Raw genomic sequence first — 15,629 nt, forward strand, 5'->3', positions numbered from 1 at the left:
GCATTAAATACTTATTTTCCTCATATTCGCATTATTTCATTTGTATTATCATGGAAAAAAATTCTAAGAATCACAATCTCATTTTCAATAGTTATTTCATGATATTAGTCAGTAATTATTCTGAGATATTACTACATACCTGGCACAAAGTCTATCATTCCAAAAATAACATACTTATTTCTCTGCCCTAGTTCTTGCATTCAATTTTATTCTTTTGAATGAATAATTTGATACACAGATTTCTTTTGATAAAAAAAATGTCTCTTGGAAAGATAAAATATATACAATATTGAACTACATCATCATGCCTGAGATTGAAATATTAAATAACTATTCATTAAATAACTATTCATTAATTCATCTTCCAATCATGACTAGTTGTCTATGTTTTACCAGGAATATAGGTGTAAATGACAAACCCAAGTCAAACTATGTAGCACAAGAAAAGGTAATTTTCAAAAAATGTCACCTAATTAACATGGAGGGCAGAAAAAGAAGACTTTAAACCACAAGATAAATGACACTGGTACACCAAAGAAACAAACTTTTAAATTCAAAATATCTATATTGTATAAAATGTAATTTTTAAATCATTCTTCATCTTGTGTCAATAAAAAGGAGAATGTTTATTATTCATCATTCTTAAGGATATTCACTTCCGTAGAGCCTATGGAAAATTGAGTTCAGATTCAAACCTAAATCTTAAGTTTTCTTAAATCTAGAAAAATGGCATTTAAAGCCTTACTCCTGTCTCCAGAATCAGGACTAATATTTGTATCTTTAATTATAATTGCTCATGTTGGCGTGCTACATGTGTATGTCTATTAATTATATTTCATTATTTTTTTGTAAACTAAATATATTTATGTAAGCGTGTGCAACTCTATTTATTAGAAATAATTGTATTTTTATTTATGATATTTTTCATAAAGTAAATTAATAATATTCTTGCTCTACTTTTTCTATTACTCAATTTAGAGAATTAACACAATGAAATCATTTCTTGACAATGCCAAATAAGTTGAGGTTCACTATTGCTCTCTTTATATTGAAGACATTTATGTCTACTATTTCTACAGACATTCATTTTCATGTATTCATTTAAATAATGGTATACACCATACACTTAATATATGGACCAATATGATTGATTCTTCTGACATTTACACTTCAATTAAAATCTATGTTCAGACAATATAAAAGAACAACAAAAATAACTCAAAGTAAATTGAAAATTCTATAAAAGATTTTCTTTGATATATATATATCTAAAGATAAAAACTACTCAAAATATGTAGTAGTTGGAATTTATTTTACATGCTATAACTCTCTGTATGTAACTCTATAATAAATATTTATATATTAATAAATTAATAGTGTAATATTAATAAATAAAAATATAACATAAATATATTATTGAACAATATTAATAATATATTTAATACATGTAGTATAAATATATATGACTGTGATTATTGCTTATAATAGCAGACTCTAGTATCCTGGGAGAGATGGCTAAAATAGAATTTATAACTACTCAAAATATCCTAATATGATTGGAAAAGAAAGTTATCTTTAAGAAGTAAATAAAAAATGAGAAAGGTTGTTACTGAGTCTCACCAAAGGAAATATTAAAGGATTTTTCTTTGAACAGAAGAAAAACTTGGCCAGATAAAAGCTTGGATATGTAGAATGAAAAGAAGAGTTGAAAGAAATAAAATTTAGTGAATATATCTAAATGTCTATGACTAGATAAAATATTAATGATAAAGATTCTAGTTGAAAAACATCTTTGAAAAGAAGCAAATGGGTAACAAGCAGTAAGGAAAGAAAGAGAGTAATAAGCTATTTCTGCTGTTTGAGAATTGGTAAAAGTACTAATTTGTTAGATGTAATAAGTAAAAAAAAAAATGTTGTAAAATATAGAGGACTACTGAAAGTATAGTTAAGATATATTGAATTAACAACCTCTGATACAGAGAAGTGAAAAAATAAAAAGTATTTAATTCTAAAGGAGATAAAAAGAAAATAAAATATATATGAGTAGTTACAAATAGAAGAAAATATTAAATGACAGACCCAAATAAATAATAATTACATTAAATGTAAATAGAATAATTTTTAGTTCAAATATGAAACATGTCCAGGTTCATCCATGTTGTCGCACATGACAAGCTTTTCTTTTCTTTTAAGGCTGTATGTTATTTCATTATATATATGTGTGTGTGTGTGTGTGTGTGTATAGATCACATTTTTTAAATCCATTAATCTTTCTGAAACAAACCTTTAATATAAACATAAAGGAAAGATGAAAGTAAAAAGAAAACGTCTTTCATGTAACACAAACCAGTAGAAAATTGCAATACTAAAGTTACATTAATTTTAATTCATTAAAAATAAATAAAATTTAAAAACCAATTCCTTGGTTACATTAGCTATATTTTAATCGATATAAAATGTTTCATCATCACAAATAATCCAGCCACAGTGTACAGTGAATAAAAATCACTAAACATATTTGTTCTTATAATTTTAATCCAGTAATATTCTGATAAAAACATATGAGCAGGTTAGAAATCACAAGGCATAATTTTATATGAATTACAATGAAAATATAACATATCAAATATCTTTATTGTAAAATTGATTGTCCTAAATACATATATTAGAAAGAAGAAAGCAGAATATCAATATCTGAGCATGCATCATTAGAAGTTAAAACTGAAGAACAAATTAAATCAAAATAAAGTATATGGAAAAAACAATGAAGACTAGTGTTTAATTACAAAAACAAAAATTACAAGAGGGGATCAACAAAGCCACAGGTTTTTTAATTTAAAAAGATATATTAAAATTGATAAACCCATTATGAAATTGTTGAAGAAAAAACAGAAGGCACAAATAATTTATATTTAGAAAGAAATAAGAACACTTTTATAATTCTTAAAGGCATTATACAATAAAAGCATGTTGTTAACAAAGTTTATTATCTATGTAAAATAGAAAAGTATTAGAAAATATAACTTACCAAAATATAGTATAACTAACAGGAAATCTGAGAAGTCTTACATGTATGAAAGAAATTTAGTTATTTTTTAAAAAATACTTTGTTGTGGTATGATTGACATACAAAGAGCTGTACATATTTAATGTATACAAATTGAAGAGTTTAGTGATAAGAACACACCCATGAAACAATCAACACAGGTAAGCCCATAAACTAACCATCACATCCAAAAGTTCCACCACCTTTATTTTTTAAAATATTTTCTTTTTTTGTGGAAACAGCACTTAACCCTACCCTCTTAGCAAATTCTAAGTGAATAAAACAGCAATGTTAACTATAAACTCTACATTTTGCAATAGATCCCCAGAACTTACACATCTTACGTAACTGAAACTTTTTACACTTTGCCCAACACCTCCCCAAACATCCCTCCTCTAAGTCTCTGGTAATCAGTATTCTAAACTCTGGTTCTATAAGTTTGACTATTTTAGATTCCTCATAAAACTGGGATCATTCAGTATCTGTGCTTCTGTGTCTGGCTTATTTGACTTAGCATAATATTCTCCAGGTCCATTCATGTTGTCACAAATGATAGGATTTCTTTCTTTTTCAAAGCTGAATAATATTCCATTATATGTGCATACCACATTTTCTTTATGCATATGCTGACAGACATTTAGGTTGTTTCCATATCCTTGCCCTATGAATGGCATCCATTTGGTTGTTCCTGAGTTGTATCTTTTATAATAAACTGGTAAACATACGTAAAGTGTTTTCCAAAAGTTTTGTGAATCATCATAGTGAATTATCAAACCTAGGGAGGAAGTTGTGAAAAATCCTGAATTTATAGCCAGTCGTTCACAAGTACAGGTGGCCCCTAAGACTTGTAACTGAAGTCTGAAATGGAGGCAGTCTCATGGGACTGAGCCTTTAACTTGTGGGGTCTGAGCTAACTTTAAATGGTTAGTGTCAGAATTGAATTGAATTATTGGACACCCAGTCAATGTTGGAGAACTGGAGAATTGGTTAGTCTCAGTAAACATCTCAGTTACTTTTTGAAATATATGTGACTCTTTCACGTATACGCATATAGATAAAATCTTTCATCATGCGCTGTTTGCTCTCTTTTTTTAAGGTTTGTTTTCTTATTTAAGTATGCTCGTATTTTTTTCTAATGGATGCCTTTTAAATATTTTGGTATACAACCTATTTCCTTATTTTATAGATACCATTCATTAACTTTACACTGTAAGCAATAATTTAATTAACTAGTAACTTTTTCTTTTCCTCTCCCTCACTTTCCCTAGCATTGTTTTAAAGATATTTTGACCCTCAATAATTACCTATAATTATAAATTTCATATACTTTCTTCTTTCTCCCTCTATTTTTAATCATCAGAGCATGTAACAATTACATATTATTCTGTCATCCTATCCCCATAATTTAGTTTTTGTTCTACTGTTACACATACTCAATGTCTATCAACAATCCTACTAAAGCTTTCCAGTCTTTCCTTGAGACTGAGGAAGAACTCATAGGAACAGTATTTCCTGAGTTCTAGCACATTTTAATAGTATGTATGTAGCTTTTATTTGTGATGATCAGTTTGGCAGGCTAGAAAATCTTTGGCTAGCAGTTTTTTCCCTATCTTAAACATGTTATTTTATTATCTTCTGGCCTAAAATGTTTGTCAAACAAGTCTAAGGCCAGCTTGGATTTTATTCTCTTATAATTAAGGATATTTTTGCCTGGGTGCTCAAAACATTTTTTTCTCTAAAATCCAATGTTTGTATTAGAATATGGCTTAATGTTGGCCATTCTGGGTTTATTGTCCCAGTTATGTATATATAGAGTGTATGTTTAATATGTAGGCTTAAATATTTGAGAAAAGTTCGAATTATAGTTTTTTAATATTTGACTTTTTATTATTTTAATTTTTTTCTTTCTATGTTTCTTTTGGATCTTCCTTGACTCATATATAACTGTTACTTTCAAATCATTTTTAATTACTTCTTCGTTTCTGTTTCATTTTTTCACTTCCCTTTTTTATCTTCTGTCTTATTTACAATGCTTTCCATGTACTCTCTTTCTGAAATATTTCTTTCTCTGATTCCTAATTTTCTTCAGAGTTCTTTCAGCACTCTTGTATGCCTTTTATTTCTGGCCTTCTTGTTTCTGAGCTTTCCCAAGTCTGATTTACTATGTCTTTTATAGTTTATATACTTTCAAATTTTCTGCAGTCCATTTTGAAATACTATATTATAGTTTTCTTCTGCTTTATGGCCATCTTTTCTGGTATGTATATCATTTTCTATAAGTATCAAATCTAATGTCATTTTCTCTTTTTAGTCAAATCATGACTTATTTTTTACACACCATATTCTGTATGAGGTTTAACCATAATCCTGTCCTGTGTGATAGATTTTATTGGACTTTTAGAAGGAGGATTTGTGAGGCGAGGATAACTTACTTCATGGCTCTAGGGGTTCCCTTTTTCATTGTTGCTATGACATTTAAAAATGTAGTCTCTGTATTTTAGCTACCCCTCTCCTATTTTTTCTATATATGTACCCTCTGGTAAGTCCTTCACTAGCATCTGACTCTTCTCTATCCTTTACCCAAAGAGCACTTGCCAAGATCAATTCATGTCCTATTCCCAGCAGTTTCTGTGTGTGGGCTCTACGTTGTCTGGGTGTTTCTGAGAGCCCTGAGGACTTGGGTAAATGAGTAAATGTAACATTCTTGGATCTTATCTCAGCTCCCTTGTACCCAACAATATATTGGAGCCTGTGAAGCTCCTTTCAGTTTGGACAATTCCTCCACTCTGAGGGGGGTGCCCACAAGTTGACCTCAAGGTCCACAATCATATAAGTCCCCTCCATCTTCCTTTTCCTCCCACACAGCTGCTACTTCATAGTTCTCCAAGTTGTGATGATTTGGCTACATTTGCTCAAATTCTGGGGCTGTAGATATACTTTCTTACCTAGAGTTGTTTAAAATGTTTCTTTCCAACTTGCACTATATATTTTTGTTTAGCTTATTTTTTAAATCAAGTTTTTTTTTATTATTATTGATGAGTTTTAGGGTAACAGTTATTTATCAGACATACTTTTCGCAAATAATTTCTCCCACTATGTGATTTGTCTTTTAATTCTCTTAACAGTGCCTTTTGCAAAACAGAATTTTTAAATTTTAATTAAGTCCAGCTTATCAATAATGTCATTTATGGGTCATGCCTTTGATGTTATATCTAAAAAAAAAACATCATTTCCACACCCCAGGTTATTTAGATATTCTCCTGTGTTATTGTCTAAGACTTTATTTAAGTTTTTCATTTTACACTTAGATATATGATCCTCTGAGCTAACATTCGTAAAGGGTATAAGAATTGTGTCTAAATTAATTGTTTTTCCATGTGGATATCTATCTTTTTCAGCACCACTTGTTTAAAAAACTATCTTTTGTCCATTTACTGCCCTTGCTCAGTTGATTACATTTTTGTGGCTCTATTTCTGGGCTATTTTATTCCATTGATCCAGTTATCTATTCTTTCACCAGTATCACTTTGTCTTGATTACCGCAGCTTTATAGTAAGTCTTGAAGTTGAGTAGAATCAGTCCTTTCTGTTCTTCTTCAAAATTGTGTTGGCTATTCTGAGTCTTTTGCTTCTTCATATATATAGTTTAGAATCAGTTTGTTAATATCCATAAAATAACACTTGTGTTTTGATTGGAATTACATTGAATCTATAGATCAAGTCAGAAAGAACTAATGTATCAACAATATTGAGTCTTCCTATCTATGAACATGTAATGTCTCTCCATTTATTTAGTTCTTTGCTATCTTTCATCAGTTTTGCAGTTTTCCTTATAGAGGAATTGCACATATTTTGTGAGATTTGTATCTAAGTATTTTGTTTTTGAGGTTGGTAACATAGGTGGCACTGTGTTTTAATTTCAAATTCCACTTGATTTTTGCTGATATATAGGAAAACAAATGACTTTTACATATTAACCTGCATCCTATAACCTTGCTATAATCGCTTATTAGTTTCAGGATTTTTTTGTCATGCCACCTGCCGACAAAGACAGCTTTACTTATTCTTTCCCAATTAGTATACCTATTTTTTTCCTTTTCTTGTCTTATCGTATTAGCTAGGGCTTCCAGTATGATGTGAAAAAGGAGAGGTGAGAGTGAACATCCTTGCCTTGTTCTTAATATTAGCAGGAAAGCTTCTAGTTCTTCACCATTATGGTGTCAGCTGTAGAGGAGGGTTTTGGTAAATGTTCTTTAATAACTTAAATAATTTCTCCTCTATTCCTAGTTTGCTGTTATGAATGAATGCTATAATAAATAAGAGTTTTTTTATCATAAATGAATATTGAGTTTTGCCCAGGATATGTCACAGAAACATCCTCACCAGCATCTTTGAGCAAACTTTGCCTAGTGTTCCACAAATTATTAACTCTATGTAATCTTAAAATGTTCTCTCTCTGCTAGTAAACCTTAAAACTAAATATACCTGGAGAAAAAAGTTATTGAATAAAAATATGCCATATAAGTAAAAATATTGATCTTTAAATTCCATGTGAACATTAATATTCATTTATTAATCAATCAACTTAATAGCCAAGGGGGAAATAAAATACATTTTTTCTTTTTGTTGAGATAATAATTGTCATAAATTTACCAGAGAAATATGGGTATATTCTCCAAGTTTTAACTTAGACCTATGATGATGAGAAATGTTTCTGTAAAAAAGGACATTGCGCTGAAAGTTGGAGGAAAGTAAGAATTAATTATTTTTTGAAGCATGTGAGACATTGGAGGGGGCCTTCCACTCAGAGAGGCAACATCTGTAAAGGCTCCTAGGTAACAGTAGCCTTGGTGTATACACGGACTGAACTCAGAGAGCCAACAAGAAAGTGGAGGTGGATAGATGGGCAAGAGTCATAGTCTGTAAGACTATACAACTATTTTTTTTTGTTTTATTTTAAGAATAGGAAATGTTTGCAGGGACTAATTTTAAAAATCCATTATCAATTTAGTTGAAACATAAAAGACTGAAAAAGGCCTAGAGTGGAAGATGAGAGAGAGACCCTTTGAGAGTCTGTTGCAATAATCTTGAAGAAAACAGATGGACCTCAATCAAAGAGCAGAGAAGCAGGTTGGTTTGAACACATTATGCTTTGTGATTATTTGAATGTGTTAAAATGAGAAAGTATGAGGATTTAAACTTTACCTCCAGGTTTTAAGATTTAACAATAAGGTGGCTAAACACTAGCATTTTCAATCTTCTTACTTTTGGTCGACTTCTGCCCACAGTCCCTCTATTCAAACATCAAGATAGACATTTCCCTTATTTTATCAATGAAGTTGAGGCCATGAATTCCCTTAACTTGCCCACACCAATAGTTATTCATGTATTTATACCTCGACGTCATTACTTTCCTTTGGTTTCAGAGGATGAGCAATTTTTCTCTGGCCCAGGTCAAAACCTTTCATATTTCCTCTTTACACCACGCTCCCCAGTCTCCTCTAGAATATTTATCCTTTAAGAGGAAATTTATCCTTTTTGCTAGTATCTTCATCATCTCTTTCTATAAACTTTGTCACATTAGTCTACACATGGGCTCAACCCTCTCAAAATTCAGTATAATCTCTTGTCTGGCTTCTAATTGTCATTTTTACTTATGTTTTTTTTTTTAGGCAAAATTGTGAAAATTTTTTCTGGACTAATTTTATTCCACACTACAGTTCTTATAGCCCCTTAACTTTTAGTTGTAGTTTATATGCCTTTCTCCCTAATTAAAAATCCCAATTGTTGAATCTGAGGCTATAATTTTCTACTTGCACTTAGCTAGACCACTATTCTTAATCTGGCAGTTTATTTTCTCCTTCTCTCTAGACATGTATTCATAATATACCTTTCTTGGGTCTTCCCCTGCTTAGGTGCTGCTTTCTCTATGATAGACTTTTCACCCACAATGTGTCAATCTGCAATTTTACCTACTCACAAAAGTCTTTCACAACCTTTTCCAATCTCCCACTGGACACCAGCCTTTTAAATTCAGTTTCACTATGGCCATTCTCTTCTGAACTATCAAAGACAATTCAAATGTCATATACGATATGACTTTTACTAGATCAGTCATTATTTTTCTTATTGATGGTAAGATGACTAACCATTCAATTACTTATACTAGAAAACTTTTTGTAATATTCTATTCTTTTTCCACTTTTACCTCCAATATCCAATAAATCATGAAGTCTTATAAGTTTAACTCTAAAATCTTCTTATTTTTTTTCTATAATCTTTCTTTGCTCTAACAAATTCTGTTAGTTCTTTGAAACTAAATGATTATTGTTCCTTTATCTTTGTATGTCCCATAACTCCAGAGCAGGCCACTAATAAAAATTCAAAAATTATTTGTGGGACTGAGTAGGACTGAACTAAATTAAAGGCCAACATCAAGAAAGAATTATTTTTAAATAATTAAGTAACATGGAAAAGAAGCAATAGAATTCATGTAGTCTCCATAGTTTTTACAAGCAATGAAATTCTCTTGTAATATCATATTTTGGAGGAAATAAACATAGCGAAGGATTATTTAAGAGGCACACTATTTCATGGTAATATTCTAAATTTAGGTTATAGGATGCAGGTTAATATGTAAAATTAAGGAGGGTATTGACAAGAATTAATTAGTGTAATCTTGAAATTTTATAATGATTTTTCAAGACATAATCTTCTAAACATAAGAATCAAGATCTGGCTAATAGTATATGATATAGCACCTTTCTTTTTTCTTAGCAAGTCATTTTTTCTGTCTTGAAGGTAAGAAGATTTGGAAAATTTCAGTTTCAGGTAGTTTACTTGCCATTCACTTGATATGACATTACTCTGGAAATCTCGGGTGTTCTTGATTTCTGTAGAGATTTGGAAAATTTCAGTTCTGTGTGGTTAACCTCTTGCTTGTTTCCAATATCTTTGCATTGCTAATGTCTATGCAACAGAAATATAAGGAAAAGAGTTAAATGATGATAGCATCAGATCAAACAGTGAATAATGCATTCATTCTGATGTATAAGCAAACATTTAGGTATAATATTAAGAAATAGAAAAGGGGAAAATGTGAGTCTAAATATCTCTTCCAAGTTTACATTGTTCCTAATTCAGAAAAACAATTTTACTCTCCTTTAATAGGTTATACATTTGATATCCTCTCTGAATCAGTTTTTGAAAGGAGTAGAATTAAGAAGTATATACTTTTCCTTCTCTGCATTCTCTGTATAATAAATACTGTCAATAATGTGTGGACAATGATTAAAACACAAATATATTAATAAAAAATTGAAAATTTAAATGTGTTATTAATGCTTCTTCTTTCAAATCTGATTTAGTTTATCTTGTCACTGAAATAATGCATTATTCAGCAGATTCTGTTATTAATACAGAGAAAACTCATCTCTCTCAAGAACTAGGTAAATTCTACATTTGTAATCTGCCCACCTACCATCTGTTTTCTACCTAATCAGATTATATTTACTTATACACACATACACACACACACACACACACACACTCACACACACACACACGCATGTAGATCATCCAAATTAATGAGACAATGCTAATAAACCATCAAAAATGAACAAAGGAAATAAAAAGGTAATTTATAAAATCTAATTTATTAAATCTTTCATCTCATTAATGTATAAAAAACTGCAATTTAAAATAGAACAATTTCACCTATGAAAATGCTAAATAATTTAAACAACTGACACTTTTTTGAATTAGCAAGTGATTGTAAGCACAAAACTATTTATCGATATTTATTAAAACATAAAACGCAGGTTTTTACCAGTAATTTCATTTTAAACAATTTATCCAACAAAATATTTTTTAAATATTGAGACTTATGCAGCAGTTTTTTGTTGTTGTTGTTGTTTTCCCTAAGAGTTTGGTTGGAAAAAACAAACAAAAAAATTATCAATGGAAGCATTCACAATTAAGAAAGTTATTGAATAATTTCCAATACATCTGTACCATAGAACACCACTAATTATTTAATATAACAAATATTTTTGATATGTAAAGAAAAATAATAGATTTATATGTAACATTTGCAGTGGTTACTTGTAGAATTTTGACAGATTTGCATTATTTTCTATTTTATTGAAAATTAAAGAACATGTTAAAAGCTACATAAAGATGAAATTTTGAGTATTTAAAATATTAAACAACAAATAAACGTATACATAAGACCTTTTCTATATCTGTAATTATTTCCTAAGCATAAACATTCAAACATTTTGGGTATATTGGGAATGTAAGAATGTTACTGTTGAAAAACCATTTTTTGTACCAAAGGAGGTAGGAAGATAGCTATTGTTATTGAGAAAAAATAACGAAATAAGCATAGTCTAAAAAAAGTTTAAAAGTGATAGCATCAGATGTAAATTGGTTCAAAATTGTAGCATTAAATAGACTTAGATCACTAATTTCACAACATATATTAAATTTCACATAAACCAAAATTTCAAAAGTAAACCATGAGACAATAAAACTAACAAAGGATTAAAACAAAGTACCACTAAATAATTATAACTTTCTAGTCTCACACAAAGAAAACAATTTAAATTACAGAAACATCATTATTATTGCTAATGTAAAGATTTTTATCACCAACTAGCACATTAGAAAACTTTTCTTCCATTATTAATCAAAGTACTATAAATCAACATATTAGTGATACACTACATTTCCACCTTTAAAATAGTAAATATGTATAAACCAAATGTAATCACAGAGAGTGGGACATGTACAAAAAACAGGCATTCATCTACATGTGCTTCTAGTTCATCTAAATCTTTCCTTTCTGGAAAGTAATTTGTTAGTATGTATCAAAACTAAATAATGAACTCACCTATAGATTCAACATTTCAAAAAAATGAGAAAATAATTTAATAAATTAATTAGAGGAAAGAGGCTAGACAGCTGGAAAAATTCAAGAAAATGCCAAGACAAACAAAACAAAAGGGAGAACTGGGTTTATACTTCATGCCTTTGTTGAGAAAATAAGCATGTATCATAGTTTTACAAAAATGATTTTCCCAAAATGTCATTTAATACATTCTGAGTTGATAGTTGAAAATGATATTTTTAAATGACACATTTTTAACTTCTTGAGAGAAGGAAATAAGTAGAAGCAATCATACTCCCTGACTTTAAGAATAAATTTGAAAATAAATTTTGTAGAATCATAGGTTTCAAACAATGTAAAATTGTGGCAAACTGGAATTAATAAAATTATATAGTGGATAATCTCATTTAAGACACTCCGGGCAAGATTTTAGATTAAAAAAATGATCTAATAACGATTTGCAATATTTTGTTAAAGCATGTGTAAAAACTAAAAAGGAAGTTCTTATGTAACTGCTGATTTGTAATTTGCCTTCCCCACAAAATATCTATCAGAGAGTAAAAGTGTTGCTTTTGTATGCCATGACTTTTGGTACTTTTCCAGCTTGCTCATTCACGTCCTTCCAATATGAAAATGGTTTGATCTCATTAGCCTCTCCAGCCCTGTCTCCAACTCTGCCTTGCTCTAATCTGTCCGTCTGCTTTTTCTTTCACCTTTCTCCATGTCTGGCTTTATTCCATGTTTCACATCTGCCAGTACACTAACTGCCTTGAACTTCTTTTAGTCCCAATGTTAAACAAAATTGTTATCCTACATATGAAATTATTATGTTTCTCTCTGTCAATGTCTAAGAAGCCAAGTGCTTTTAGAACAGGTCATATTTATTGCAATACAAATTTATTGTCACCAACATGAAATTGCTTTAACACTGCTAAGAGCTCTGTTACTTTTTTCAAGTCACCACTCTCACATTCTCTGAATTTATTTTTATCAAGTTAACAAATCTCTGACTCTTTCTTAACAAATCTCTGACTTTTTCACACGTTCTCTTATTCTCAGAAGATGACCCACATGACAGGTAAATAAAAAAGCTACCAGATTATCAGACTACGAATCTCTCAGCTTTCTCCCTAAATATTCATGTATTTTTTTCTTCTGTTAGAAAGATGTGTTTTTATTTTCCTCTCTCATAAGGACAATTTCATCTGTATTTGGATCCATCCACTTCTTCCACTCATGATTGCTTTTTTAGTAGGATCCTTCTTCCTAGTTTACCTACTGTCCTCACTCTCTACCACTCTCAATAAAGGAAAAGTTCTTAAAATGCTCTCTGTATTTTATCTCCATTTCTCACATTTTACTCTCACTACTCAAGCCTTACAACCTGGCTCCTGCCCCAATGACTCCAAGGCATCAGCACTCTTTTTGGTCATTAAGTGATCTCACTCCACTAAATGGACCCTTTTATTTCTATTTTAATTGAACCCTGAATAGCATTTACACCATATATCACTCCATTCTTTTTTTTTTTTTTTTTTATGGCCAAGATGTGTGCTTATTTATTAGGGCTGCCTTTCCATTTCAGCTTCCTAGGAAAGAAAAATTCCTGTGATGTGAACTGCTGAAGTTATCACAGATATCAGAAGTTACCACAGATATCACCTGGCTCAGGGAGGGGCCATGAAAATCAATACTACAAAAGTGAAAGAAAAGTAAAATGTTTCCTGGTTTCCTTACACTCAAAACCACGATTTCTTTAATTCTATCAAACTCCATAAAAGGCACAAAATAGTCTTAGAAATTTGGAGTTGGAGATAAATAATACAAAAAGTGAGCAAAGGCTCTAATTAGAAATCATCTCTTTCCTTCCTGTTGCCTAAGATTCAACCGCCCATTTTCTATTAAGATCCCCTTTGACCTCAGGATGAAAACGGAGCTTTTGGCCAATGGATCCCCCTCCCTCCCAGTTCCGTTAGGGTTCCCCATGCCAGCTTATCCCAGCCTGGATTCTCTACCTACTTCTTTTCTAGTCACCAATTATTTTCCCAAAAGCTCTTTTCATGCATCAACTCCTCTCTCTTATGGCCCGCCCCCCACCCCCGCCCCAGTTACGTCCCACATCTCCCTTTGCGCACGCCCAAGGCTTCTCAAAACACACTTGTGTACTGGGAGCTGCTGGGCAGGCGCATGTGTTCTGAGATGCAGTCTGCACTCTCAGCCTAAGGAAGGGGAGGTCAGGCGCCCTGCAATGCGAGGCAGCCCCAAAACCAAAGCCAAGTACCTCAGTGAGTCTGGAAACAGGACCGTGTAACAGGCTTTTTAATCTCAGCACGATTCATAACTTTTATGACAATATTGGATTTATAGATTCAGTGCCACCAAATCCAAAGATCCAAGGTCCACCACTAAAAACAAGTGACATAGAGGATGAAGAGGAAGCTCAGTAGAGTTGCACTGCTGACACCTCTGAACGGTCAACTTTAATCCATGTAAACAGTGTGAAATCCCAAGGCATTTCTGAGCCAAAGGCCCTATGGCTTTTCTAAAACTAAAGCTAAAGTTCAAGGAAATGTGACATTAGGTGAAAAGTTTCACCAATACATAGGATGTTTTTCAAATAGAAAGTGTGAAAATACGGCATATTGTGTTAATGCTAAATGTCAGCCCACAAAGCTAATAATATCTCAGTCTAATGTCATGGGCAGTTGAAATTCATAGCATGAGAGGGTGTCTGCTGAAAGACTTGTTGCACACTGCACACAATACCCTGTTATGGATAATTCTCGATATTCAATATTCAGTCTTGGGGTGTTACCAATTACCCCCTCATTTCAATACTAAAGTTTGACAGGAGGAAGGAATAGAATGATGGCTTTTTAAAATTTTTACACTTTTAGTGAAACATTGTACACATAAAGAAAAGGAACAAGGTTGAACTGTTCAAACTGCTTAGTACCAATGGAGAGGGGACGAAATACAAAAATACGTGGTACTCGACTTTTCCTCTGTCTTCCCTGAAAACAGCTCCACTCTTTGAAACTAGCATTGAGGATTCAAACTGTAAAAGAAAGCAGCATGCCCTGTCTACAATATACACAATGAAATACCCCAAAGCTTTTCTGTCATGAGTCTGTTTTGATTCCTTTTCTTCCATGTTCTTTTCTTACATTTAATGTGTATAGTGTAATAGCTTTTTACTTATTTTCTTTTTTACTTTTAGTGATTAACCATGATCATGTCTCTTTTTTAGCTTTAACTAAAAGAAACAACGTCTTAAAATTAAACGGCATTCATGAAATGAAACTGTGCAAAACTGTTTTTCATTATTTCTTCTGTACTTGGCCCTCATAAGTGCTGATGTCCTGTGAAGATGTGCAGATGTTACACCATGAATGGAGAAAATATGACAAGAATTATGTTCATAGGTCACACTATATAATGATGTCAACAGTGGATGACACAACACCATGTTTTGTCTTCCACAGGAAAGCTTAAAACAAAAGATATTTTTTGAATTAAGTTTATTGGGGTAACGTTGGTTTAGACAATTATATAATTTTCGGGTGTACATTATTATTTCACATCTGTATATTCTATTGTATGTTTACCACCCAAAGTCCAGTTTCCTTCAGCTACCATATATTTGATCCCCTTTACCCACTTCACCCTCCCCCTATCCCCCTATATTTGCCCC

The sequence above is a fragment of the Pteropus vampyrus genome, unplaced genomic scaffold (genome assembly GCF_000151845.1).
Source record: "Pteropus vampyrus isolate Shadow unplaced genomic scaffold, Pvam_2.0 Scaffold537, whole genome shotgun sequence".
NCBI classification, from domain to species: Eukaryota; Metazoa; Chordata; class Mammalia; order Chiroptera; family Pteropodidae; genus Pteropus; species Pteropus vampyrus.